Genomic DNA, 25,969 nt, shown 5'->3' on the forward strand with positions numbered 1-25,969 from the left:
TCTCTCTCCCACCAAGGCAACAAATCATGCAAACCAAATAACCATAAGATCAATAAGGCAAGCAAGCATTAAACAATCAAGAATGAAACTTAATCAAACTCGGATTAAATAGAAACACAAAGCAAATCCACAAAAAGATGAGAATCCTAGGGTTCACAAGCCCAAATACCCTCTAGGGTTTTAGACCTCCATGGAGCAACATACAAAACACACCATCAATGAATGAAATTACATTAAAACCATAGAAATAAACCCCCTTATATATGAACCGATGGCCTTGATGGAGAGCTTCGACGTCTTGAAGGACCCACTCCGAGCTAGGTTCACCGGTGGCTTCCTTGATGCTATGACGGAGGAGGAATCGATCAAAGTTGGTGACGAGCGCCTCCAAAGCCGCAAAGACCTCCTCTCCAAAACCCTAGCCGTCTCACCCCTCAAGAGCCGCACAAAAGATGAGAAAAGAATAGGGCAAAACGGCTATTTATAGGCCTTAGATCGCGCCTGTCACGTGCCCTCACGCGCCCATGTGGATTTTCCACGCGCCCGCGTGGGTTGCAAGAATTTCACGCGGGCGCTGGAATTTCCACGCCGCGTTAGCAGTAATTTTGCTACAGATGCACATTACGGTGAAATTACTACGATGCTTTTCACAAAACACGATCTGAACACTCTTCTCTTAAGGCCACATGTCCGGGCACACGTCCATGTGGTAGGCTATAAAACATTTCTTCATCGACGTATCTTTGAGAGGTCTTGCAATCTTCACAAAGAGAAGGAACATGAAGATGTGGCTGCCTTTGTGCCCTTCCACTAGTGAATTGACTTGAATCTTCTTGGAAGTCGGCACACATCTCCACGTTTATGAACTCCTCTCGTGTCTTGGTCCTTGAATTCAACAAGAACTCCCAACATTGTGTCTTTATAGCCTATCTTTGCTTCCTTTTTACTCTTCAAGGCATTCACAACCTATATGCATAAAAGAACACCAAATACACAATATGAGACATAAACCACAGTAAAAATGATGCTCAATGCATGTAAAACATATATAAAAATATGTCTACTCAAGCACTTATCAACTCACGCAGACATTTCTCAGATTGCTTCTTTGACCGTGGTACCATATCTGCAAAAATTAAAACATAAAATCAATCAAAATATTCAAAAATTATTTCTGCAAAATTCCACACTGTCGTGTGGAATTTCCATACGCCAGTGTGGATTCACAAGGCGTGAAAAGCGCACGGCCGAATGCTAGAAATCTATAGATACACCATCAAATCATTTCAAAACTCTTCCTAAGCATGCATAAACCATCTAATTAATGAAACGAAACAGCATTCACCATTCTTATTGATTAAAATCAACTATGATGAAGAAAAGACAGAAATAAGGGTTACCGTCAAGATGAAGTTTGAAACTTTAAGTTTGGTAAGAAAATTCAAGCAAAATCCTCCAAATCAACGGTGTAAGGTTGGGAGATTGATTACGAGTGTTCTCTGAGTGATGGGGAGTATGTTTCTATACATTCACACTGGCGTGTGGAAATTACCCACGCTCGTGTGACTCCGTAGGAGAGACCCACAGTGGTAGCCACACGGCCTTGTGTGCTCTCTGGATAATACTCAATGCTTCTAAATGCAAGCACATGGGCGTGCGGAAATTACCCACGCCCATGTACCCGACCCACAGGGACAGATGCACGCCCCTGTGGCTTCTCTGTCCATCCAAACATAATCTCTAAGTGTTTCACACGCCCGTGTGAAAATTCCACACGGGCGTGGACCTTCACAGGACCAGCTCATAGGGGCACTTGCACGCCCCTGTGTCTTCTCGGGAAAATCTCTAAGTCTCTGCAGGATGACACATGCCCTTGTGGAAATTACACACAGGCGTGGACCGTCACAAGGTCGTTCACAGGGGAGAGTCCATACCCCTGTGTCCTCTAGGGATGAGCTCACAGTAGAGACCCATCTAAAAATCAAGACACCAACACTTAAAGCCTTATTCATGCAAACACTAACTAAAAACTAGGAAAACACTAAAAATGTGGGTTGCCTCCCAAGAAGCGCTTGGTTAATGGCACTTAGCTTGACGTATCTTGTCTTACCTTATGCGGGTTCATAGATGAAGGTTCCCCTCTTACCCATGACTTGGAAGCATGATGAACATAACCTTTTGGAGGTAGAGGGAGAGTTGTTGAGCTTGTTACCACTTAAGGTTTAGTCATACCCTTGTTTCATTCTTGCGCATCCCCAATAGCCTTGGGGCGTTTCTTGTGGCGTCTCCTCGCTCGCTTCATCTTCTGGAGCATCTTCTTCATGATCCATGGAGTAGATGGTACCTTCTCCTTAGACCAAGCATCATTACCTCTTCGTTCTCCATTTCTTGGTCCAACAACCCTGAGTACAGGTCCAGATTCAACATTTTCTACACATATTCATCGATTAGTTCATCGGTAGTGTTAAGAAAATAAAGAGTATCATCAAAGTTGAGAGAATGTTGCATTGAAGTGTCAACTTCAGGCGATATGTGAGCTTGTCATCTCCAACCCTCAGTGTCAACTTCTCACCATCCATGTTGATAAGTGCCTTGGAAGTGCGCAAGAATGGCCTCCCAAGTATCAAAGGAACATCTGCATCCTCATCGACATACAACACTACAAAGTCTACAGGAAATATGTACTTGTCCACCTTGATAAGTATGTCTTCAATGATGCCCCTCGAATGTATCACTGTTCGGTTCGCCAATTGCAATGTCATCTGAGTGGGCCTAGGCTCTCCCATGCCTAGCTTCTAAAAGAACGAGTATGGCATGACGTTGATACTAGCCCCCGAATCCGCCAATGCTATCTCTTCAAACATATTGCCAATGTTCCATGGAATCACTGACACATCCGAATATGCGTGTGTGTACCGCAAGTGTAAGGGTGTCAAAGTATTAAAATACCCGGTGAGTGGGGTAGTCGAATCCACATGGAACAGGGCTACTAGTACTAACTTCTTCTGTGCTTTCTAGCCTAATGATAAATGGAAAGGTATGGTGATCTAATGTGTGAAGAAATGAATCCCGGAGATGAATATGCAAGGGTGAAATGGAGGGAGATCTCAATCAGTAAAAGTGGGGTATTCGGGAAATGCACCCCCTAGGATTCAGGTATTAGGTACCAAATGAGCAAAGTGTTTCTATGAAGAGTAAATTAAGTCGTGAAAATACAAATATAATCGGATCTGGCCTCCCGATCACCGATACTAGTCCCTTACGAGGTCCTGGTGGAGAATTCGCTCAATCTCAACACCTCACACCACATATAACCGCAAAGCACTCTAGGGATTCCAAGAGATGTATCCGATTCCTAAAGATTGATCTAACCCTAATTATCGCCGAAGGATCCTAACCACCTAGAAGGTCCCGGCGGAGAAATCTCTCAATCTCACACCTCACACCAAATATGGTTGCATAGAGCTTAGGGAACAGAGATAGAATACACCAATTAGTTTTATAAGTGCTTGTGCGATATGAATGCGAAGCGTTGATTCCTTATGTTAAGCATTACTTTTCTCAGGTTTTTATATTAATATGTGTGTTTTTATGTTACTTTTTTGCAGGTAGGGTTGTGAGGCCGAGAATGAAGGAAATAGGCCAATGTGGATCATAATGCACTTATTTTGGAGGAGATCTTGCTAAAGTTCAAACGCGAAGACATAGGACAGGTGTGAGATGCTAGAGTGTGTGCCAACCTCCTCGCATTCGAGTGAGCACATCCATTTGGAGGGGCACAAAGGCAGTCACACTTGAGCATTCCGACTTATGCATATAAGAACAAGATCTCCACCAACATGTATATCATTGAAGAAGCAAGTGATTCACGATGTGAACGTGTGCCCGTTTGCGTTACCCCGATGAAAGTATGGAATTGGGAAGTTATTCAGGCCGAAAACTGTAGCAGAACACTGTAGCAGCACTGTTCACAGCCGGCCGAGAAATCAAAGAAACAGAGAATCCACACGAGCGTGTGGAAATTATCCACGCCCGTGTGGAAATTCCGCACGGGCGCGTGTAGCGTCCACGCCCGTGGAGTTGCCCGATTCCAGCCTTATTTAAAGCCGATTCAGCCCCGATTTTGGTATTCTTTTCTTCATCTTTCCCCCAACTTGAGAGAGGGCTTCAGCTAGGATTTTGAGGGGTATTGGCTAGGGTTTTGGAGAGGTTCTATGGCTCCGACATCGCGCGTCATTTTGAAGAAGGTTATTGGGAGAGCTTTCGTCGGCATCGATCCGGCGAGGTGTATCCTAGGCCGGACAAAGGATCCCTTGCGATGAGTAGAGGACTCTCCACAAGACCATCGACATGACTATTGAGGAGGTTTCTCTATGGATTCATTGCTTTTACATTCGATTTCTTTGATTGTACTTAGCTCCATGGAGAGCTAAACCCCCTAGTGGGTACTTGGGTGATTGTGAACCCTAGGATGTATTCGTTTCATTGAACTTCTTTATTATGCTTTCAATAAATTAATGTTTATTGTGAGTTCTAACTTTGAATGCTTGATTGTATGAACATTTCCCCTAGAGTAACAGTAGGGTTGAGAGTTCTTGTTGGTAACCTTGTGAGTGAGTGACACACCACGAGCGTTAGACAAAGCTAGGTTGGAGAGGGTTGAGAGGATGAGTCGAGAGGTACAGGAGCGTCCCTTTTCCCCTCCGACGTGATAGATTCTACCTCCGTTCCTTGAGTTCTTTGCGGCCATAATAAAGTGAATGGTCTAAGGGATGAACCTCTGCTAGGGCCTAGTTGCGCGTGCAATAGAGTGAAGCGTTGAGGGGTTCTTAGTATCTAGGGCTTAATTGTGGTTAGGGACCTTCCACCTGGACCAAAGGGTTTGGTCTATAATTAGGAAGCGATTTATCACTTGGAATCCCTAGAGCTCATTGCAACTTTATTCGAGTGTGAGGTTGAGAGGTTATTTAATCTCTTCTCCGGGACATGAATAGAGTTAGGCATAGTTGACCTTAGATTTGGGCCTATGTATGTAAGGATTTCCATGACTCACCATTGCATTGATTAGGAAGCATAATAGAGAGTTCTTGTACTTGAAGCGATTATCCTAGGTGAAGCATCATCCGAGTACCCCATCTTTTTCGATTGCCTTACCTCCTCCTTACTTTTGCTCTCTTACTTGTTGATTTTAATTGTTGAGAATCGAATCATTATCACACTTATCATTGTTGATACTCCACATAGCTAAGAATCGAATTAAGTGTCGTTACTCCCTACTCCCTGTGGATTCGACCCGGCTCACCCGGGATTATTACTTCGACAAACCCGTGCACTTGCGGGATATACGCAAGGGGAACTTGTCATGGTAGCATAGAGCTTAGGGAACAGAGATAGAATACACCAATTGAAGGGAAAAGGGGATGCTCACTATCTCATGACTCGCCCTCTTAACCCTCTTCAATCTTGAGATTCTAACCCTAATGGAGACCTCTCCCTTACCAAGGTAACAAATCATGCAAACCAAATAACCAAAAGATCAATAAGGGAAGCAAGCATTAGACAATCAAGATTAAAACTTAATCAAACTCAGATTAAATAGAAACACTAAGCAAATCCACAAAAGATGAGAATCCTAGAGTTCACAAGCCCAAATACCCTCTAGGGTTTTAGCTCTACATGGAGCAACATACAAAACACACCATCAATGAATGAAAGTACATTAAAACCATAGAAATAAACCCCCTTATATATGAACTGATGGCCTTGATGGAGAGCTTCGACGTCTTGAAGGACCCACTTCAAAGCTAGGTTCACCAATGGCTTCCTTGATACTATGACGGAGGAGGAATCGATCAAAGTTAGTGATGAAGCGCCTCCAAAGCCACAAAGACTCCTCTCCAAACCCTAGTCGTCTTACCCCTCAAGAGCCGCACAAAAGATCAGAAAGAATATTGCAAAACGGCTATTTATTGGCCTTAGACCACCTCTGTCATGTGCCCCCATGCGCCCATGTGGATTTTCCATGCGCCGGCGTGGGCTGTAGGAATTTCCATGCGGGCACGTGAACAGTAATTTTGCTGCAGTACTGCTATAGTAAAATTGCTACATTGTTTGCTACAGTATTTTTCACAAAACACGGTCCAAACACTCTTCTCTTGAGGCCACATACCTGGGCACACATCCATGTGGTAGGCTATAAAACTTTTCTTCACAAAGAGAAGGAACATGAAGATGTGGCTGCCTTTATGCCCTTCCAACTAGTGAATTGACTTGAATCTTCTTGGAAGTTGGCACACATCTACATGTTTATGAATTCCTCTCGTGTCTTGGTCCTTGAATTGAACAAGAACTCCCAACATTGTGTCTTTATAGCCTATCTTTGCTTCCTTTTTACTCTTCAAGGCATTAACAACCTATATGCATAAAAGAACACCAAATATACAATATGAGACATAAACCATGGTAAAAATGATGCTCAATGCATGTAAAACATATATAAAAATATGTCTAATCAAGCACTTATCAATCACAAAGCTTCTGGGTCGTTCTTCTTGTTCAGTATATTCTTTTGTAACACCGCCAAACAAGAGGCATCTAAAATCACCGATGCACTCTCCTCCAACTTCCTCTTGTTTGTCAAAAGATCTTTCAAGGACTTGGCATACAGAGGCATTTGAGATAACGCCTCCACAAAAGGAATGTTGACGTGAAATTGCTTGAATAGACCCAAGAACTTCTTGTATTACTCATTATGTTGGTAGTTCTTCAATCTTGAAGGATACGGGATTCTTGGCTTGTAAGGTGGGGGTGCCACCTTCTTCTCTTTGTTAGCTCTCTCCCTAACCTCCACGACCTCGAGTGCTTCAACATTGGACTTCTCACTTGGAAGCCTACCCTCAACCTCACGACCACTCCTCAAAGTGATCGTGTTCACATGTTCTCTCAGATTAGTCTCGGTATTACTTAGCAAGCTTACATGTGGTCTCTCCGATAGAGACTTCGCAATTTGCCCCACTTGATTATCTAAATTGTCAATGAAGCGGTGTGGTTGCGAAGTGTAGCCTCGACCGATTGGAACAGTATATCTGATGATTGCACAAATCTAGTCAAGGCTTTGTCTAAGTCGGTCATCCGGGTTTCCAAGCCTGAAACTCTATTCTCCATGTTCCGGGCATATTGTTGTTGAAAACTCGGTGGTGCTAATTGATAAGTGCTTGTGTGATATGAATGCGAAGTGTTCATTCCTTATGTTGAGCATTACTTTTCTCAGGTTTTTACATTAATATGTGTGTTTTTATGTTACTTTTATGCAGGTAGGGCTGTGAGGCCGATTATGAAGGAAATAGGCCAATGTGGATCATAATGCACATATTTTGGAGGAGATCTTGCTAAGGTTCAAACGCGAAGACATAGGACAGGTGTGAGATGCTAGAGTGTGTGCCAACTTCCTCGCATTCTAGTGAGTACATCCATTTGGAGGGGCACAAAGGCAGTCACACTCGAGCATTCCGTCTTATGCATACAAGAACAGGAGCTCCACCAACATATATATCATTGAAGAAGCAAGTGATTCACGACGTGAACGTGTGCCCATTTGCGTTACCCCGATGAAAGTATGGAATTGGGAAGTTATTCAGGTCGACTTTAGAAGAGCACTGTAATAACATTGTAGCAATTACTGTAGCGGCACTGTTCACAGCCGGCCGAGAAAGCAAAGAAACAGAGAATCCACACGGGCGTGTGGAAACTATCCACGCCCGTGTGGAAATTCCGCACGGGTGCGTGTATCGTCCACGCCCGTGGAGTTGCCCGATTCCAGCCCTATTTAAAGCCGATTCAGCCCCGATTTTGGTATTCTTTTTTTCATCTTTTCCCCAACTTGCCAGATGGCTTCGGCTAGGGTTTCGAGGGGTATTGGCCAAGGTTTTGGGGAGGTTCTACGCCTCTGACATCGTGATTCTATTAGGAAGAGGGTTGGTAGGGGAGCTTCGATCGAGGCGTATCCTATACCGGACGAAGGAATCCTTGGACGACGAGTAGAGGACTTTCCACAAGACCATCGACACGACCATCGAGGGGGTTTCTTTATGGATTCATTGCTTTTACATTCGATTTCTTTGATTGTACTTAGCTCCATAGAGAGCTAAACCCCTAGTGGGTACTTGGGTGATTGTGAACCCTAGGATGTATTCGTTTCATTGAACTTCTTTAATATGCTTTCAATAAATTGATGTTTATTGTGAGTTCCAACCTTGAATGCTTGATTGTATGAACATTTCCCCTAGAGTGACACTAGGGTTAAGAGTTCTTGTTGGTAACCTTGTGAGTGAGTGACACACCACGAGCGTTAGACAAAGCTAGGTTAGAGAGGGTTGAGAGGGTGAGTCGATAGGTACAGGAGCGTCCCCTTTCCCCTCCGATGTGATAGATTATACCTCCGTTCCTTGAGTTCTTTGTGGCCATAATAGAGTGAATGGTCTAAGGGATGAACCTCCGCTGGGGCCTAGTTGCGCGTGCAATGGAGTGAAGCGTCGAGGTGATCTTAGTATCTAGGGCTTAATTGTGGCTAGGGACCTTCCGCCTGGACCAAAGGGTTAGGTCTAAATCTAGGAAGAGATTTATCACTTGGAATCCCTAAAGCTCATTGCAACTCTATGCGAGTGCGAGGTGTTGTGATTGTTTGATTTCTCCTCCGGTACATGTATAGAGTTAGGCATAGTTGAACTTAGATTTGGGACTATGTATGTAAGGATTTCCACGACTCACCATTGTATTGATTAGGAAGCATAATAGAGAGTTCTTACACTTGAAGCGATTATCCTAGGTGAAGCATCATCCGAGTACCCAATCTTTATCGATTGCCTTGCCTCATCCTTACTTTGTTCTCTTACTTGTTGCTTTTAATTTCTAAGAATTGAATCATTACCACACTTATCATTGTTGATACTTCACATAGCTAAGAGTCGAATTAAATGTCTTTACTCCCTACTCCCTGTGGATTCGACCATGCTCATCCGCGATTATTACTTCGACAAACCCGTGCACTTGCGGGATATAAGCAAGGGGACCTTGTCACTAATGCATCTACTTGGGTTGCTAAGGATGTAACCATATTAATTTCATTGAGTTCAGCCACTTTCTTTTTTTCCCTTGTATTCCATTGGTAGCTATTCATGGCCATTTCCTCTACCAACTGTCTGGCTTCTTCAGGGGTCTTGTTCCCTATTGTACCTCCTGCGGCGGCATCTAGAAGTTGTCTCGTATTTGGATTCAACCCGTTGTAAAAAGTCCGAATGATCACCCGTTCGGGGAAACAATGCTGTGGACATTTCCGTAAGAGGTCCTTGAATCACTCCCATGTCTTAAACAAGGATTCAAGCTGCATCCAAACAAATAATGAGATTTGATTAAGAATTTTCACCGATCTCCACGGAGGGAAGTACCTTGCAAGAAAAGGTTCGATCATTTCATTCCATGTCGTGATGGATGCTCATGGTAAAGAATGTAGCCACTGTTTTGCTCTTCCTTTTAGAGAGAATGGGAAAGCCCTCAATGTTATAGCATCATCTGTAATACTGTTAATCTTTAGCATGTCATAAACTTCCAAGAAGTTTTCAATATGGTTGTTTGCATCCTCATCAGCCAAACCATTGGACTGCGCCGACTGCTGTATCATTTGGATGAATGCTGGCTTTAGCTCAAAGTTCAGAGCTATAATCAGGGGCGCACAATGCTAGATTGTGTCCCCAATACTGGCAATCTGGCGTAATTAGAAAGTGTTCTCTATTGTTCATTCTGTTCTACCATGTTGTCAGACCCTTCAACTTCCACTTCAGCTAGATTCAACAGTTCTTGCACAGGTTCATTACCCTTTCTTCTGAGTGTACATTCAAGTTCAGGATCACCTTCAATTAATATCGAAGGATTTCCTCGGGTCATAACCTAGAGCTGCACAAAAAGAAAACAAAACAAATCATAACGATATAGAATATGAACATGTGAAGTTGAATGAATGATGAATGGCTAAGATAACAAAGTGCAAAGTATCTCTAAACGCCTACTCCCAGGTAATGGCGCCAAAAACTTAACAATGCTCCTTGCGTGTGACCCACAAGTACGCGGGTTTATAGAAGTAATAAATCCCAAGTAAGTGGGGTATCGTATCCACAGGGAGTAGGGAATAAAAATACTAAAATTGCTACTTAACCAAGCATAGAAGAATAATCATTGTTTAGATAAAGTGTAATGTAAGCAAAAACAAAAGAAACAAGAATGAGAGGCCCAAGTAAGTGAGAGAAAAGGCAATCGATAGAAGTGGGGTACTCGAATAATGCTCCCTGACATGTTTGTATATGCATGTACACCGCAAGTATACGGGTGTCGAAGTAATAATCCCAGATAAATGGGCATCGTATCCATAGAGAGTAGTGAATAAATACACTTAAATTGTTTCTTAACTAATGTGGAAGATGAATAGTGATATGTGTGACAAGATTCAATTCTCAAGAGTAAAAACAACAAGAAAGAGAGCACAAGTAAAGAAGAAGGTAAGGCAATCGATAAAGATGGGGTACCCGGATATTGTTCTGCCTAGGATAATCATTTCAAATAGAAGAAACCTCTATTATGCTTCCTAATTAATGGAATAGTGAGTCGTGGAAATCCTTAATTGTATAGTCCCAAAGCTAAGGTCAACCATGCTTCCCGGAGAAGAAATCGAACAATCTCAACACCTCGCACTCGTATAGAATTGCAATGAGCTCTAGGATTCCAAATGATAACCCTATTCCTATGTATAGACCTAACCCTTTGGTCTAGGTGAAAGATCCCAAGCCACAATTAAGCCCTAGATACTAAAATTAGTTCAACGCTTCACTCCTTTGCACTCGAAACTAAGCCCCAGTGGAAGGTCATTCCGTAGCCCATTTACTCTACTATGGCAGCAAAGAACTCTTGGAACGTGGAGGTACGATAAATCACACCGGAGGGGAAAGGGGACGCTCCGCTACCTCTCGACTCACCCTCTCAACCCTCTCCAATCTAGCTTTGTCTAACTCTCATGGTGTGTCACTCACTCACAAGAGTTACCAAGAAGAACTCTCAACCCTAGTGTCATGCTAGGGGAGTATTCATACAATCAAGCATACGAGGTTGGAACTCAATTAAAGACATCAATTAAGGAAAGCATAATAAAAGGTCAATGAAACAATAACATCCTAGGGTTTATAAGTCCAAGTACCCACTAGCGGGTTTAGCTCTCCATGAAGCAAGATACAATCAATAATAAAATCGAAAGTAAAAACACGTAATCCATAAGAAAACCCACTCGGTATTCATGTCGATATTCTTGTGGAGTAACTTCATCCTCTCCAAAGGTCCCCTTGTCAAGCCTAAGGCACACCTCGCCAGATCGGTGTCGACGAAAGCTTCCCCAATAACTATCTTCCAAGAGAAACACAGTGTCAAAGCCGTAGAACCACTCCAAAAGCCTTGCCAAAGCCCCTCTAAACCTTAGCCGCAAGCCTCTCAAAAGATGGAGAAAAGATGGATAGAAGGATGCTGAAATCGGGTTGAATCGCGACTTAAATAGGGCTGGAATCAGGCATCCACACGGGCATGGGTAATTTCCCCATGCCCATGTGGACTTCTAGAAATCTTATTTCCTGCGGGCTATGAACAGTAATTGCTACATTTATTTGCTATAGTAACCTACTGCAGTACTCCGCCAAAATATTCCCGAATCCACACTTTACATCGAGACAACATAAACGGGCACATGACTATGTCGTAGATCTCATAGCTTCTTCAATCAAATGGCATATTGGTGAAGATCATGCTAATATTGCACAGGTCAGAATATGAAAATATGACTACGTTTTTGCCCCTCCAAATCATGTAATTACTTGAGAGCATGGAGGTTGGCACACATTCATGTATCTTTGATCACAACTTGTGTTCACATTTGTTCACTCCAAGACTTCATCAACAAAGTACAATCGCAATCTACTTTGGCTTGTTTTTCATTATTTGGCTCCACAACCCTTCATGTACGAATGTTCACAAATACACATGTATTAGTGCTAAAATATGATAAAAGTAATGCTCATCGTAAGAAAAGAATACTTCATATTACTAATACACAAGAAATTATCACTCTCTTGTTATTGAAACCTCAATTCTTACTTAACTAAATATTAAAAGAAGGATTAGTACTTTAAGTCCAGTCCCTGTGGTTCGACAACCCTACCCCTCGTAGGGTACCACTGTATTACTTGTGTGCGACCCGTACACTTGCGGAGAGTGCATCAACATTTGATCAACTACTGAGAGAGAAGGCTACCTATAAGGTGTATGAAGCTATTACCCACAGTGTTGGTTAAATTTCAGGTCTAATTTTGTTAGGTTGATTCCTAAGGAGATGGGGCACTCAATTTAGGGTTTGTATACACACAAGGTCTTTGAAGTAAGAGTGTAACCTATTATTTGAGCATTATTAAATTTCTTCTAACCCCTATTGATCCCTCTATACTTAAGAATTTTCTATTCTCTTGAGATCAGAAGTGAATTACTCATCCTTTCTTTTGTTGAGTGATATGAGATTGTTTAAGGACAAGCAATGATTCAAGTGTGGTGGTATTTGATGAGTGCAATTCATATCATGTTTTACTTAGTCCCAATTCATACTTTTGCTCATCTTTTGGCACTTTTTGGATATATACGATGCTAATATGGGTATGTTTGTTCATGATATAGGATTTTATAATTTAGAGCTAATAGGAATGATTTCGGAAGGAAAGTCAACCAAAGAATAAATATTTTTTTTCATTATCCAAGCTATGCTCGGCCAGAGTACAAGCGTGCTCTATGGTTATGATTATTTCTATCAGAAGAAGCCTGAGTAGCTAACCAAACATGGGGGTGCTCTCAAGAAGATCACAGACGAAGCATGAGTGTGCTCCCTCCTTGGGATTATCTCTGAATTGGATCCCCATCTTGTCACAGGGGAAGAAAGGTCTCTGGGCTCCTAGCACAGGTAGAGCATGACCATGCTCTCTTAGTGATTTTCTCTGGATGACACTTAGCCAATTCGATCATAAGTCCGAAGGAGAGCATGGCCTATGGTAGATCACGTTGCGTCTTCAATAAAATCACATTTGTCGAAGATCTTGCTAGTGTTGCACAAGTCGGAACAAATGAGCGTGACTATCTTTGTGCCCTCCAATTTGGTTGTTCACTCGAGCACAATGGAGGTTGGTACACACTCACATGTTTTTGAGCACAACTTGTGTCTTCACGTTTGTTTACTCTAAGATTTCATCAACAAGTTGCATCCCCGATCTACTTTTGGTTTCTTTCTTTTATAATTAACTCCACAACCCTAAATGCATAAAAGAACATAAATGCACATGCATAATTAATAAAATCTGAGAAAAGTAATGCTCGATGTAAGAAAAGAATAGTTCATATTACTATTACACAAGCACTTATCAATAGAGTAATGAAAAGCAATGAAAACCATGAAATAAAACACTTTTAATTTGTAATGGTGGCCTTGATGGGTTATTCAATGCCTTGAAATATCCTTCTCCGAACTAGGTTGGCAAAGGCTCCCTTAATGCTATGATGGAGAAAAGATCCATCAAAGTTAATAAAGAACACCACCCAAATTCACCAAAGACCTTCTCTTCTAACCCTAGCCACTTTGCCCTTCATACGTTAGCAAAAAGTCCACAAAGAATAGGGCAATAGGGCTATTTATAGTTAAAAACCAATGACTGTCACATGCCTCCACATGACTGTATGAGTTTTCATGTGCCCATGTGAGCTGCCGAAATTCCAACCCGACCGCGTGGAATTTTCCCACGGTCGTGTAACAAGTGCTTTTGCTACAACACTACTACGGTGATTTGCTATAGTGTTGCAATTCTTTACTATAGTACTCTTCATGAACACAGCTCACACAATCTTCTTTTCATGCCACATGGTCGGGCACACATCCACGTGATAAGTTATGAGACTTTTTTATCATTGAATCATCATTGGGAAGCTTTTGCATTCTTTACTCAAACGGGGACATGGGAGTGTGACTTGCTTTGTGCCCTTCCAACTCACAAATTAGCTTGAATTCTTTTAGAAGTTGACGCACACCCTTATGTACATGAGCTCCTTTTGTATCTTGATCCTTATGTTGAACAAAAACTGCGAAAATATACCTTCATAGCCTATCTTTGCTCCCTTTTCTTCCTTTAAGGCATTCACAACCTGTTTAAGCAAACGAACACCAAATACACTTTATAAGACATATACTATGTTAAAAATGATGCTTAACAAATGTAAAACATATAAAGAAATGTGTGTACTCAAGTACTTATCAAACTCCCCCACACTTAAGCCTTTTCTTGTTTTTAAGCAAAACTAAACATTAAAATCTTGGAAAGAAAAGAGAAGTGCTAGGCCTTAAGTTCACCAAAAGAGTGCAAGAACAAAATTGTGCGATCGTGGAGTGAGTCAAACACTAGATAAAACAATCAATACACTAGCGAACACTCCAATCAAAAATGAAAGTAATGAAGTCCAAAAGCGTGTGTGTGTTAAAAACTCAACTCATGTCAACACTATGTCCACTACAAAGTTCTTATTAAAATGGTACTTATTTATATACAAAAATAAGAGGTAGTAGCTTCACACAACCTCTAAGGTAGCCCTTTCCCGAGTGGCTTTCACACTTTTGAGGTGGTAGCTTTCACTCATCCCATGAAATAGCTCTTTCTCTCATTACGGCATACCAAGTATCCGATTTATTAGAGTAGCTACATACATCATATGTGGTAGCTCTTTCCACCCATTATGTACAATCAAAACAAAATTTCTGAAATTTTTCTGATTTTCTGATTTTTTAAATTTATTTTTGAATAAAACTAGCACACTAAAGTCCCAAAAATAATGAACTAGAGTTTTCATAGGTCTAATGAGTGAGAAAAGTGCAAAAAGTGACAATCAGACATAAGTATTAAAGAAAATTGGATAAAAACTAGAGCATGATAAAACCTAGTGTTTACAACCTCCAAAAACTAAGAATTAAACTCTTAACCCTAAGGTGAACCTTCATTGGAAACAAGAGCATGCTCATGAAAATACAAGTATAAGACATGTAAGAGTTGAACCCTACCCCATACTTAAGATGTACATTGTCCTCAATGTATGCATGTAAGCACAATCAAAATATTATCAATAAAAGCAAAATATCTACAAGAACACAAATGAAACAATACTCCTCCGAACTCCTTATTCATTGTTTGGTGAAAGTCTAACTCATGGGCATGTGTTGTTCAACGGGTTGTGAAACTCACACGACCATTTGACAATGTCACATGGTTATGTTCATGATAAAAAGATAATCAATATCACTCCCAAGGCCATCTGCACGGATACAAGGGGTTTAGTGAAGCTTAAAAAGATAGAAAAGATGCACGAGTTCATATATATAGAGTAATAAAGCACAAACTCACAAACCAAAATAAAGCATGAAGATAACTCTCAGATGGCAAAGCCTTTTTGAGTATACAAGTCCACAAAATAATATGACATAAATAAAAACATAAGAAAAATAAAAGAATGTCTCATGAGTGGGACGCCTCAAGCATCGGCATCTAGTGCTGGTGCTGGTGCTTGTGCTGCTGGTGAATCAAAGGTAATGTACCCCAGATGAAAGGGCTCTTTCTTGGAAGATCCAACCTGCTGAGTAGGCCGGTACCATTACCACAACCAACCACTGACTTGCTTAGAACAACATGTATATACCTGTGCGTTGGTTATAAAAGTAGAGAGCCCTTTTACTAGCCAGGAACAAACTGATAACCGCCATAAAAATTATGAAATACTTGGCTCGGAGTAATACCAGTAGGATAATCAGTAGGAAGCTGTTCATACTCTACTCTCTACTGTGTCAATATAGTCCTCATCGTACAAGCTGATTAATACTTCAAACTGGGTCAATGACATCCCATGGGGCTGACCAAAACTCATAATCGAAAATTGTTCTCTTTGTCAAAATCGGTATCTACCCTGGAGCGATCGATGAAGAATGAGGAAAGAACCTCTAGAGTAATCTTGCACCCGATGGAATCACGAATGGTAAGAAGTTGGTCCCAATCCCCCATATCAGTAAGCTCTCGGACCTCATCAGTGAGTCTGATTTCATCAAGTGTATCCCAATCAATCTAGTGTGACAGTCCAAACTTGAGCTTCTAAAGGTGCTCGAACCTTAGCTAATATTCAGGTTTAATAAATTTCATCTCTTGTGGTGGGGTTGGTTCCTTATCTTGGCGAAGACGTTTGTGAGCTACTTTCTTGGTCCTAGGTGTCATACTTTTGGGTAAAACATCAAAAGAAGTTAATTCGACATGAATTTGGTGAGTGCAAGAATCCACACCCTCACAACCATACTAGCCACACGCCCGCATGGGTGCATTTGGCTCGGTAGAGGGGCCACGTGACCTCCTGGCCCAACCACGCTGTTGCGTGGCTACTCTGGCAGAGAGCAGCTAGCCCATATGACGGTGTGGGCTAGCCACCACCAGCGTGGGCTATTGGCCAGGCCACGCGGTGATGTGGCTCGGCCATGGGCCCGTGTGGGAGCTAAACCATGGCCAGAAAGCTATGGTCGGGCTCCAATGCGTCATCAAAGTTGTTTACGTGCATTCTAGATTGTTTAAACATGATTTTCCATGAAAAATAGCATCTAAAAACCATGAAATATCCATGAATTTGAAAATAAGGGCATCGAGAAGATGGGGAGAGATGAGGATTTACGGGTGTGAATCATAGAAGAAAATTCTGTATATAGGCCTTTAAAACACTCCTAGATCTCCAAGAAGTAAAAGAAAAATTGGTTTTTAAGTCCAAAGGTTGGAACTCTTGAAGATGGAGAAATGGGGAAATGAAGGGTTCGTGGGTTGAAGAAAGTGAGTAGTGGCCCTTCACATTCTTATAAGCCACATAGTGGTGTGGAAATTCCACACCCCCGTGGGTACTGTACACGGTCGAGTGGAAATTCCACTCAATTGTGTGGACTTCAGAATTTCTACAAACAGTTCATGCGTCCATTCAAATTCCAAAATAGCACTAATTCTTCGACTATAAACGTGAATTACATCCTAAACCATGACACATGCATGAAAATCAATTTAAATCATCAAAAATTTTCATAAAAAGTCCAGCACCAGCAAAAACCAAGCAAGGCACACACTCATGAATTTATTACTACAAAAATAAAAATCTAACCTATAAAAAAATTAGAAACTTGGGTTGCCTAACAAGAAGTGCTTGTTTAACATCACTAAGCTTGATGTACCTATCCTTATCTCAAGATGGTTCATGGAGATGAAGAATTTCCCTCTTTGCAACCTACACACATGAGGGACAGAAATTCTGCATACTCAAAGAGAATTGATTAAACATATTACTGAATGAGAGAGTGTCGCTCTCTTCGTTTATGTGCTTATCTTATAGTGCATTGGAGTGCTTCCTATGGTGACGTCTTGATCTCTTAATGTGATGAAAATTTTCTTTTAGGAATTCTCCTTTTGGTTGCTCTTCGAGGACTTGTTTTACATGTTTTCTTATTTCCTCCTTAATGTTCCACCAATCATCATATCAGTACAAAGGCAAAAATTCCTGGAAATACTCATTATTAATCTCATCATTGACATCTTAAAAATAATATGAGTCATCAAAGTTAAGAGAATGCTTCATTGCCTCAGCGAGATGGTACGTGATCTTCTCTTCTCCTATGCAAAGTGTCATCTTGCCTGCATACATATTGATGAGCACCTTGAAAAATTCATAGAAATGGCCTCCCTAGAATTATTGAAACCTCCACATCTTCATCAATACAAAGCACCACAAAATATGTGATAAGTGCTTGTGTGATATGAATGCGAAGCATTCTTTCCTTATGTTGAGCATTACTTTTCTCGGGTTTTTACATTAATATGTGTGTTTTTATGTTACTTTTATGCAGGTAGGGTTGCGAAACCATTTAAGAAGGAAGGAAGCCAATGTGGATCATAATGTACCGATTTTGAAAGAAATCTTGCTAAGGTTCAAACGCGAAGACATAGGTCGGGTGTGAGATGCAAGAGTGTGTGCCAACCTCCTTGTATTCGAGTTGGCACATCCATTTGGAGGGGCACAAGGGCAGTCACACTCAACCATTTCGACTTATGCACATAGAATAAGAGCTCCACCAACTTGTCTATCATTGAAGAAGCAAGTGATCCACGACGTGAACGTGTGCCCGTTTGTGTTACCCCGATGAAAGTATGGATTCGGGAAGCTATTCAGGCCAGATACTGTAGTAGAGCACTGTAGAAACATTGTAGCAAAGTACTATAGCAGCACTATTCACAACCGACCGAGAAAACAGGAATTCAGAGAATCCACATGGGCATGTGGAAATTATACACGCCCGTGTGGAAATTCCACATGGACGTGTGAAATTATCCACGCTTGTGTGGTAGCCCGATTCCAGCCCTATTTAAAGCCATTTCAGCCCAGATTTGATTATTCTTTACTCCATCTTTTCCCCAATTTGAGAGAGAGTTTCGGCTAGGGTTTCGAGTGGTATTGGCTAGGGTTTTGGAGAGGTTCTACGGCTCCGACATCATGATTCCTGAGGAAGAAGGTTGGTAGGCAAGCTTTCGTCGAGGCGTATCCTATACCGGACGAGGGAATCCTTGGACGACGAGTAGAGGACTTTCCACAAGACCATCGACATGACTATTGAGGGGGTTTCTCTATGGATTCATTGCTTTTACATTCTATTTCTTTGATTGTACTTAGCTCCATGGAGAGCTAAACCCCTAGTGGGTACTTGGGTATTTGTGAACCTTAGGATGTATTTGTTTCATTGAATTTCTTTATTATGCTTTCAATTAATTGATGTATATTGTGAGTTCCAACCTTGAATGCTTGATTGTATGAACATTTCCCCTAGAGTGTGACAAGGTCCCCTTGCGTATATCGTGCAAGGGTTTGTCGAAGTAATAATCCTGGGTGAGCGGGGTCGAATCAACAGGGAGTAGGGAGTAAAGACACTTAATTCGATTCTTAGCTATGTGGAGTATCAACAATGATAAGTGTGATAATGATTCAATTCTCAACAATTAAAAGCAACAAGTAAGAGAGCAAAAGTAAGGAGGAGGTAAGGCAATCGATAAGGATGGGGTACTCGGATGATGCTTCACCTAGGATAATCGCTTCAAGTGCAAGAACTCTCTATTATGCTTCCTAATCAATGCAATGGTGAGTCATGGAAATCCTTACATACATAGTCCCAAATCTAAGGTCAACTTAGCCTAACTCTATTCATGTCCCGGAGGAGAGATTGAATAACCTCTCAACCTCGCACTCGAATAAAGTTGCAATGAGCTCTAGGGATTCCAAGTGATAAATCGCTTCCTAATTATAGACCTAACCCTTTGGTCCAGGCGGAAGGTCCCTAGCCACAATTAAGCCCTAGATACTAAGATCCCCTCAACGCTTCACTCCCTTGTGGCCTTTGTCCCCCAATATAATCAACATTCTCAATAGGGGCGACGGAGGAACTAGCAATAGGACATTGGGCGACTCCATGACCTCCACCACAAGTGCTACAACTCATCACCGATTCTGACTTCGAGCTACTACCCATGAGCATGTCTAGCTTTCGAGACAACACATCAACCTTTGCGGCAAGAGCATCATTAGCATTGACTTCATAGATTCCGGCCCCTTTTTGTGGTACACCTCTTGAGGCCCAATGAGACTCATTGCTTGCCATTGATTCAAGGAGTTGCTAGGCCTCATCGGGGTACTTGTTACTAAGAGATCCACCCGCTGTGGCATCAATTAATTGACGAGTTGCATAATTCAACCTGTTGTAGATGATCTGAACCCTCATCCAAGAAGCAAAGCCATGATGGGGGCATCTTTGAAGAAGGTCCTTGAATCTCTCATAAGCTTCAAATAGTGTCTCCGACTCTCCTTGCTTGAATGCCGAAATTTCTTGCTTTAGCTTCGCCGCTTTGCTAGGAGGAAAATACCTTCCCAAAAATTTCTCCACCATATCTTTCCATGTTTTGATCGACCCCGGCGATAAGGTTGTGAGCCACTGATATGCTCCATCTCTCAAACTGAAAGGAAATAATCGTAGCCGGATCACATCGTCAGTCACCCCGTTTATCTTGAAGGTAGAACAAATTTGAAGGAAACGGGAAAGATGATCATGGGCATCTTCATTTGCAAGGCCATTAAATTGGACTGAATTTTGGACCATGCCGATGGTGCTTGCCTTGATCTCAAAATTATTTGTGGCGATGGATGGCGCTTGCACACTAAATTCTTCACCTGTGAATTGTGGCCTTTCATATTCGGATAAAGTACGTCTTTCTTCGGCCATGATTACAGATTCTGTGTCCACAATTTCAATGTTTCTTTCACTAATGCTTTCGCCCACTTCTCTAAGTCTTCGATGCAAGGTTCTCTCAATTTCACTGCCTTGTGCAACTAAATTTGATCGATTTGCTCGTGTCATGCACAGTACCTTTCAAAGTCAAGAAAGATAAAGAAAGTTAAGCTCAAGAAAAAAAAAAAAGAGACAAATGAAAGGAAGAAATAAAAGAAAAGAAAAAATGGTTAGAGCAATAAGCTAGAAGTTTCCTAGAATTCCTTAATGTCCCCGGCAACGGCGCCAAAAACTTGATTGATTGCCCGCAAGTGTACGGGGTCGCCAAGTAATACCTTGAGAAAAAGCCCAAGGATCGTATTCCACGGGGTTAAGGAGCTCCTATTACTCCTCCATCACTCATTTTCTAACCTTACAATTCAAGCATGGTATACTAATCTAATACAAGCAAGATTGAAAATAAAACACAAGTGTAACAACTCCAAGTCAAGCAAGAAAACCACAAGAGCAATGATGATAAGAATAGGCCTAGGGATGAGGATTCCCAAGAGGGGTCATCAAGATATAAGGATGCATGAAAATACATGGCACGGGTGATTTAGACCGACGGACCTCAACAATAGTTCAACCCCAATTTCTCGGCGGCTAAACCCTAATCCCATACAAATGATGACAAGGATCTCTCCTTAGTCATATTCCTACGATTGCATTAAGTGAATGGAGATCACGCAACGAGGACACACTTAACCTAAGTTTATCCTCATGGTTCGGAGGGGCTACCTACACCCAATTTCTCGGTATGTTGGTCAACAAATACCCCTATTAGCTGATTAACGATCTAGTACACGTGAGTAGGTCACGTCTACATGTACAACTCAAACAAGAACTAAGGATTTCTCCACATAATAGTTCTAGGCATGAAACACAATGAGCCAAATCATAAATCACACCAATGCATATCAAATATAAATGTAGCATCCAAAATACAAGATGAACCCCCCAAGGTTCACCTACATCCGACGGCCTTGGGGGTCTAGTGTGCCATCATACAAATAAGTATCTCAAACACAACAAAAGCAAGAAGTAAATGCATAAATGACACTCCCTAGTCCGAATGATGAAGAGGAGAAAGAATGGTGGCCGAATGATGCTTCTTCTAGCCCTAGAGATGCCGAATGCTTCTCCTCCTTTGATGATGAGGCTTTCCCTTTAAGTTCAAGCCCTTGATCTTCCCAAGCTTCAAGCCAAACTCTCCCAAATAATGGTGTCTTCGTTTCTCTACTTCCTCAAAGTGATGGCTGCCAAAAACCCTTCAAAAGTCTGCCCTAGAGTCTCTGATAAATACTTGTGCGATATGAATGCGAAGCGTTCATTCCTTTTGTTGAGCATTACTTTTCTCAGGTTTTTACATTAATATGTGTGCTTTTATGTTGCTTTTATGCAGGTAGGGTTGTGAGGCCGAGTATGAAGGAAATAGGCCAATGTGGATCATAATGCACCTATTTTGGAGGAGATCTTGCTAAGGTTCAAACGCGAAGACATAGGTCAGGTGTGAGATGCTAGAGTGTGTGCCAACTTTCTCGTATTCGAGTGAGCACATTCATTTGGAGGGGCACAAAGCCAGTCACACTCGAACATTCTGATTTATGCATATAAGAACAAGAGATCCACCAACATGCACATCATTGAAGAGGCAAGTGATTCACGACGTAAACATGTGCCCGTTTGCATTACCCCAATAAAAGTATGGAATTCAGGAGTATTTCCGGCATAGGACTGCAGCAGGTTATTATAGGAAAACACTGTAGTAAGTAATGTAGCAGCCCGGCCGAGAAATCAGAGAAACAGAGAATCCACACGGGCGTGTGGAAATTATCCATACCCATGTTGAAATTCCACAGGGGCGTGTGACATCATACACGCCCGTGCAGTCGCCCGATTCCAGCCCTATTTAAAGCCGATTTCAGCCCCGATTTTGATATTCTTTTCTCCATCTTTTCCCCAATTTGTGAGAGGACTTTGGCTAAGGTTTCGAGGGGTATTAGCCAAGGTTTTGGAGAAGTTCTACGGCTCCGACATCGTGATTCCATTAGGTAGAAGGTTGGTAGGGGAGCTTCGATCGAGGCGTATCCTATACCGGACGAAGGAATCTTTGGACGATGAGTAGAGGACTCTCCACAAGACCATCAACACGACCATCGAGGGGGTTTCTTTATGGATTCATTGCTTTTACATTCGATTTCTTTGATTGTATTAAGCTCCATGGAGAGCTAAACCCCTAGTGGGTACTTGGTTGATTGTGAACCCTAGGATGTATTCGTTTCATTGAACTTCTTTATTATGCTTTCAATAAATTGATGTTTATTGTGAGTTCCAACCTTGACTGCTTGATTGGATGAACATTTCCCCTAGAGTGACACTAGGGTTGAGAGTTCTTGTTGGTAACCTCGTGAGTGAGTGACACACCATGAGCGTTAGACAAAGCTAGGTTGGATAGGGTTGAGAGGATGAGTCGAGAGGTACAGGAGCGTCCCCTTTCCCCTCCGGCGTGATAGATTCTACCTCTGTTCCTTGAGTTCTTTGCGGCCAAAATAGAGTGAGTGGTCTAAGGGATGAACCACCGCTGGGGCCTAGTTGCGCGTGCAATGGAGTGAAGCGTTGAGAGGATCTTAGTATGGAGGGCTTAATTGTGGCTAGGGACTTTCCGCCTGGACCAAAGGGTTAGGTCTATATTTAGAAAGAGATTTATTATTTGGAATCCCTAGAGTTCATTGCAACTCTATGCGAGTGCGAGGTGTTGAGATTGTTCGATTTCTCCTCCGGGACATGTATAGAGTTAGGCATAGTTGACCTTAGATTTGGGACTATGTATGTAAGGATATCCACGACTCACCATTGCATTGATTAGGAAGCATAATAGAGAGTTCTTGCACTTGAAGCGATTATCCTAGGTGAAGCATTATCCGAGTACCCCATCTTTATCAATTGCCTTACCCTCTTCTTACTTTTGCTCTTTCACTTGTTGATTTTATTGTTGAGAATTGAATCAATTTCACACCTATCATAATTGATCTTCCACATAGCTAAGAATCAAATTAAGTATTCTCATTCCCTACTCTCTGTGGATTCGACCCCGCTCACCCAGGATTATTACTTCGACAAGCCCGTGCACTTGCGGGATAAAAGCAAGGGGAACTTGTCAGTTTCCAAGAAGTCCAGCCAAAAAAGTCCCCAATCTTTCTCTAAAAATCCCTCTATATACCACTCATCATACCCCCTTGATGGCCTCCATCCCGAGTGCTATACCACTCCCTATGGCCCCCATCATGAGTGCTATACCACTCCCTATGGCCTCCATCCTGAGTGCTATACCACTCCCTATGGAGCTCAACATTGACACTATTTGGGGTAGGCAAACTCCATCAAGTAAATATCTTCTATTATAGCTATAGTGATCATCCCGGGCTCTATACCGGGCAGTATTGAGGCCGTATGCCATGATCCAAATCCTGACTTGAAACTCTCCAGGTGCTACAGTGACAGCTACAGAAACCTTACTACAGTGTCGATGCTACAGTACTTTCAGCTAAAATATTTTTGCTACAGTGAATACCTCTCTACAGTACCGCGCTCTGGTTTTCTTCTCTTTTTCACCCGAATCATATCCTCGTGTCATCCATGGTGTTCCCGTGCCCTGCAAAGCAAATAACACACGATTAAGCACAAAACGGGCATTAATTCTAATGAAAATACATGCTAGAGGTAACAAATGCATACACTCAAATACGTACATTTAGACACTTATCACTAACCGCTCAAACCGAGCTTGATGCGCAGGGAGTGTGAATTCCATGACTTCCGGCTCAGGGGCAGGCTTTCGAGGCCGCTTAGCAACTACTTTCTTCGATATGGTAGCCATACCTGTATGTATTAGAAAAGGAAAATCAATCAGTTCCATTCAAGCTGCAGAAAAATAAGAACACACGGCCGTGTGGAAATTCTGCACGCCCGTGCGCTTCCACGGGGCGTGGAAACCGCACGGTCCTTGTAGCCAATCTCCATGCCACCTCTCTATCTCACTTCCATATTGTCTTAAAAACAAATCATAACCAGCTTAGCAAGAAAACGATGTGTTTTGACCATTTCAATCGCAGGAAATCAGTTAGATTAAAACGAAATCGAAAAAGAGAGAAAATCAAGGCTTACCGATGAGCTGTACTTAAACACCCTTACAATCTACACAATGCTCAATCAATCAACTCGAAGACGACAGTAGCAGTGGACAAGAATGTCAGAAAAATGCTCTTTGGGAAGCTTAGGTTTATTTGAGGGAAAGGGTGTGACTCTTGTATTGGGAGAGCGGATGGTCCTTTAAATCCTAGAAATCCACAAGGGCGTGCGGGAGACGTCCACGCCCGTGTGCCCTCAAACGAAGGGTTCACAGGGGTGGACGCACGCCCCTGTGGCCTTGCTGGATATCCGAGAAAAATGTATACACGCCCATGCGGAAATTCCGCACGGGCGTAGACTTACACATGCCCAACTCACAGGGGGAGCCGCACGCCCCTGTGTCTTCTCGGGATAAAGAGAACTCCTCTGCAGAGCCTCACACAGGTGTGCAGAAATTACCCACGCCCGTGCATGGTTCACAAGGTTGCCCATAGGGGCGAGTCCACGCCCCTGTGTGCTCTCGGGGAAATCCTCCAAACTCTGAAGGAATTCACACGCCCGTGCGGAAATTACCCACGGGTGTGCGGCATTCGCATGGTTGTTCACAGGGGCAGCCGCATGCCCCTGTGCCTTATCTGGATGAGCTCGCAGTATACACCCACGGGCGTGTGGAAATTCCACACGCCCGTGTGTTTTCTCTGGATGACTTAGAAAAACCTGCAGACTCTGCAGAACTATTCTGAACATGTTTACACACTCAAAGCCTGCTATATTATGCAAAATTTACCAGATAAAAACACGAAATAGAACTCAAACGACCAGACTTCGCCAACTCTCAACAAAACACACAATGAGTACTTTTAAAAATCCAACAACAAAATCGCAGCACAAGCACTTAAAAATCGAGACACCAACGGTTAACAATTTATTCATACAAACAAATTAAACTAAGAAGATAGGAAAACAGTAAACACTTGGGTTGCCTCTCAAGAAGCGCTTGTTTAACGTCACTAAGCTTGACGTACCTTACCTTACCTCATGAGGTTTCATGGAGGAAAAATACTTCTCTATTGTCACTGCAAATTTCTCCGCCATGGTATGGTTTCAGCCTATGTCCATTCATCTTCAATGTGCCCTTCTCTGGATGACTAATCTCAATGGCTCCATGAGGTGAAACTTCGGTTACAGTATACGGACCAGACCACCTTGATTTAAGTTTCCTGGGAATAAACGTAGACGGGAGTTGAATAGTAGCTCCTGGTTGCGGACTTTGAAGTCTTTCATGGTTTTAATATGCTTGTCATGCCACTTCCGAATCCTTTCCTTATATATCCATGCATTCTCATATGCCTT

The 25,969-nt window shown here is 42.2% G+C and overlaps 1 non-coding gene across 1 annotated transcript; it reads left to right on the forward strand.

Moving 5' to 3' along the window:
- The first annotated feature begins 19,952 nt into the window (after positions 1–19,952).
- Positions 19,953–20,059, forward strand: LOC120274236. The gene has a single exon (XR_005540768.1). It is a non-coding gene; the product is annotated as a small nucleolar RNA R71 (small nucleolar RNA).
- The last annotated feature ends 5,910 nt before the right edge of the window (positions 20,060–25,969 follow it).

Source organism: Dioscorea cayenensis, chromosome 12 (assembly GCF_009730915.1).
Source record: "Dioscorea cayenensis subsp. rotundata cultivar TDr96_F1 chromosome 12, TDr96_F1_v2_PseudoChromosome.rev07_lg8_w22 25.fasta, whole genome shotgun sequence".
Classification (NCBI taxonomy): Eukaryota; Viridiplantae; Streptophyta; class Magnoliopsida; order Dioscoreales; family Dioscoreaceae; genus Dioscorea; species Dioscorea cayenensis.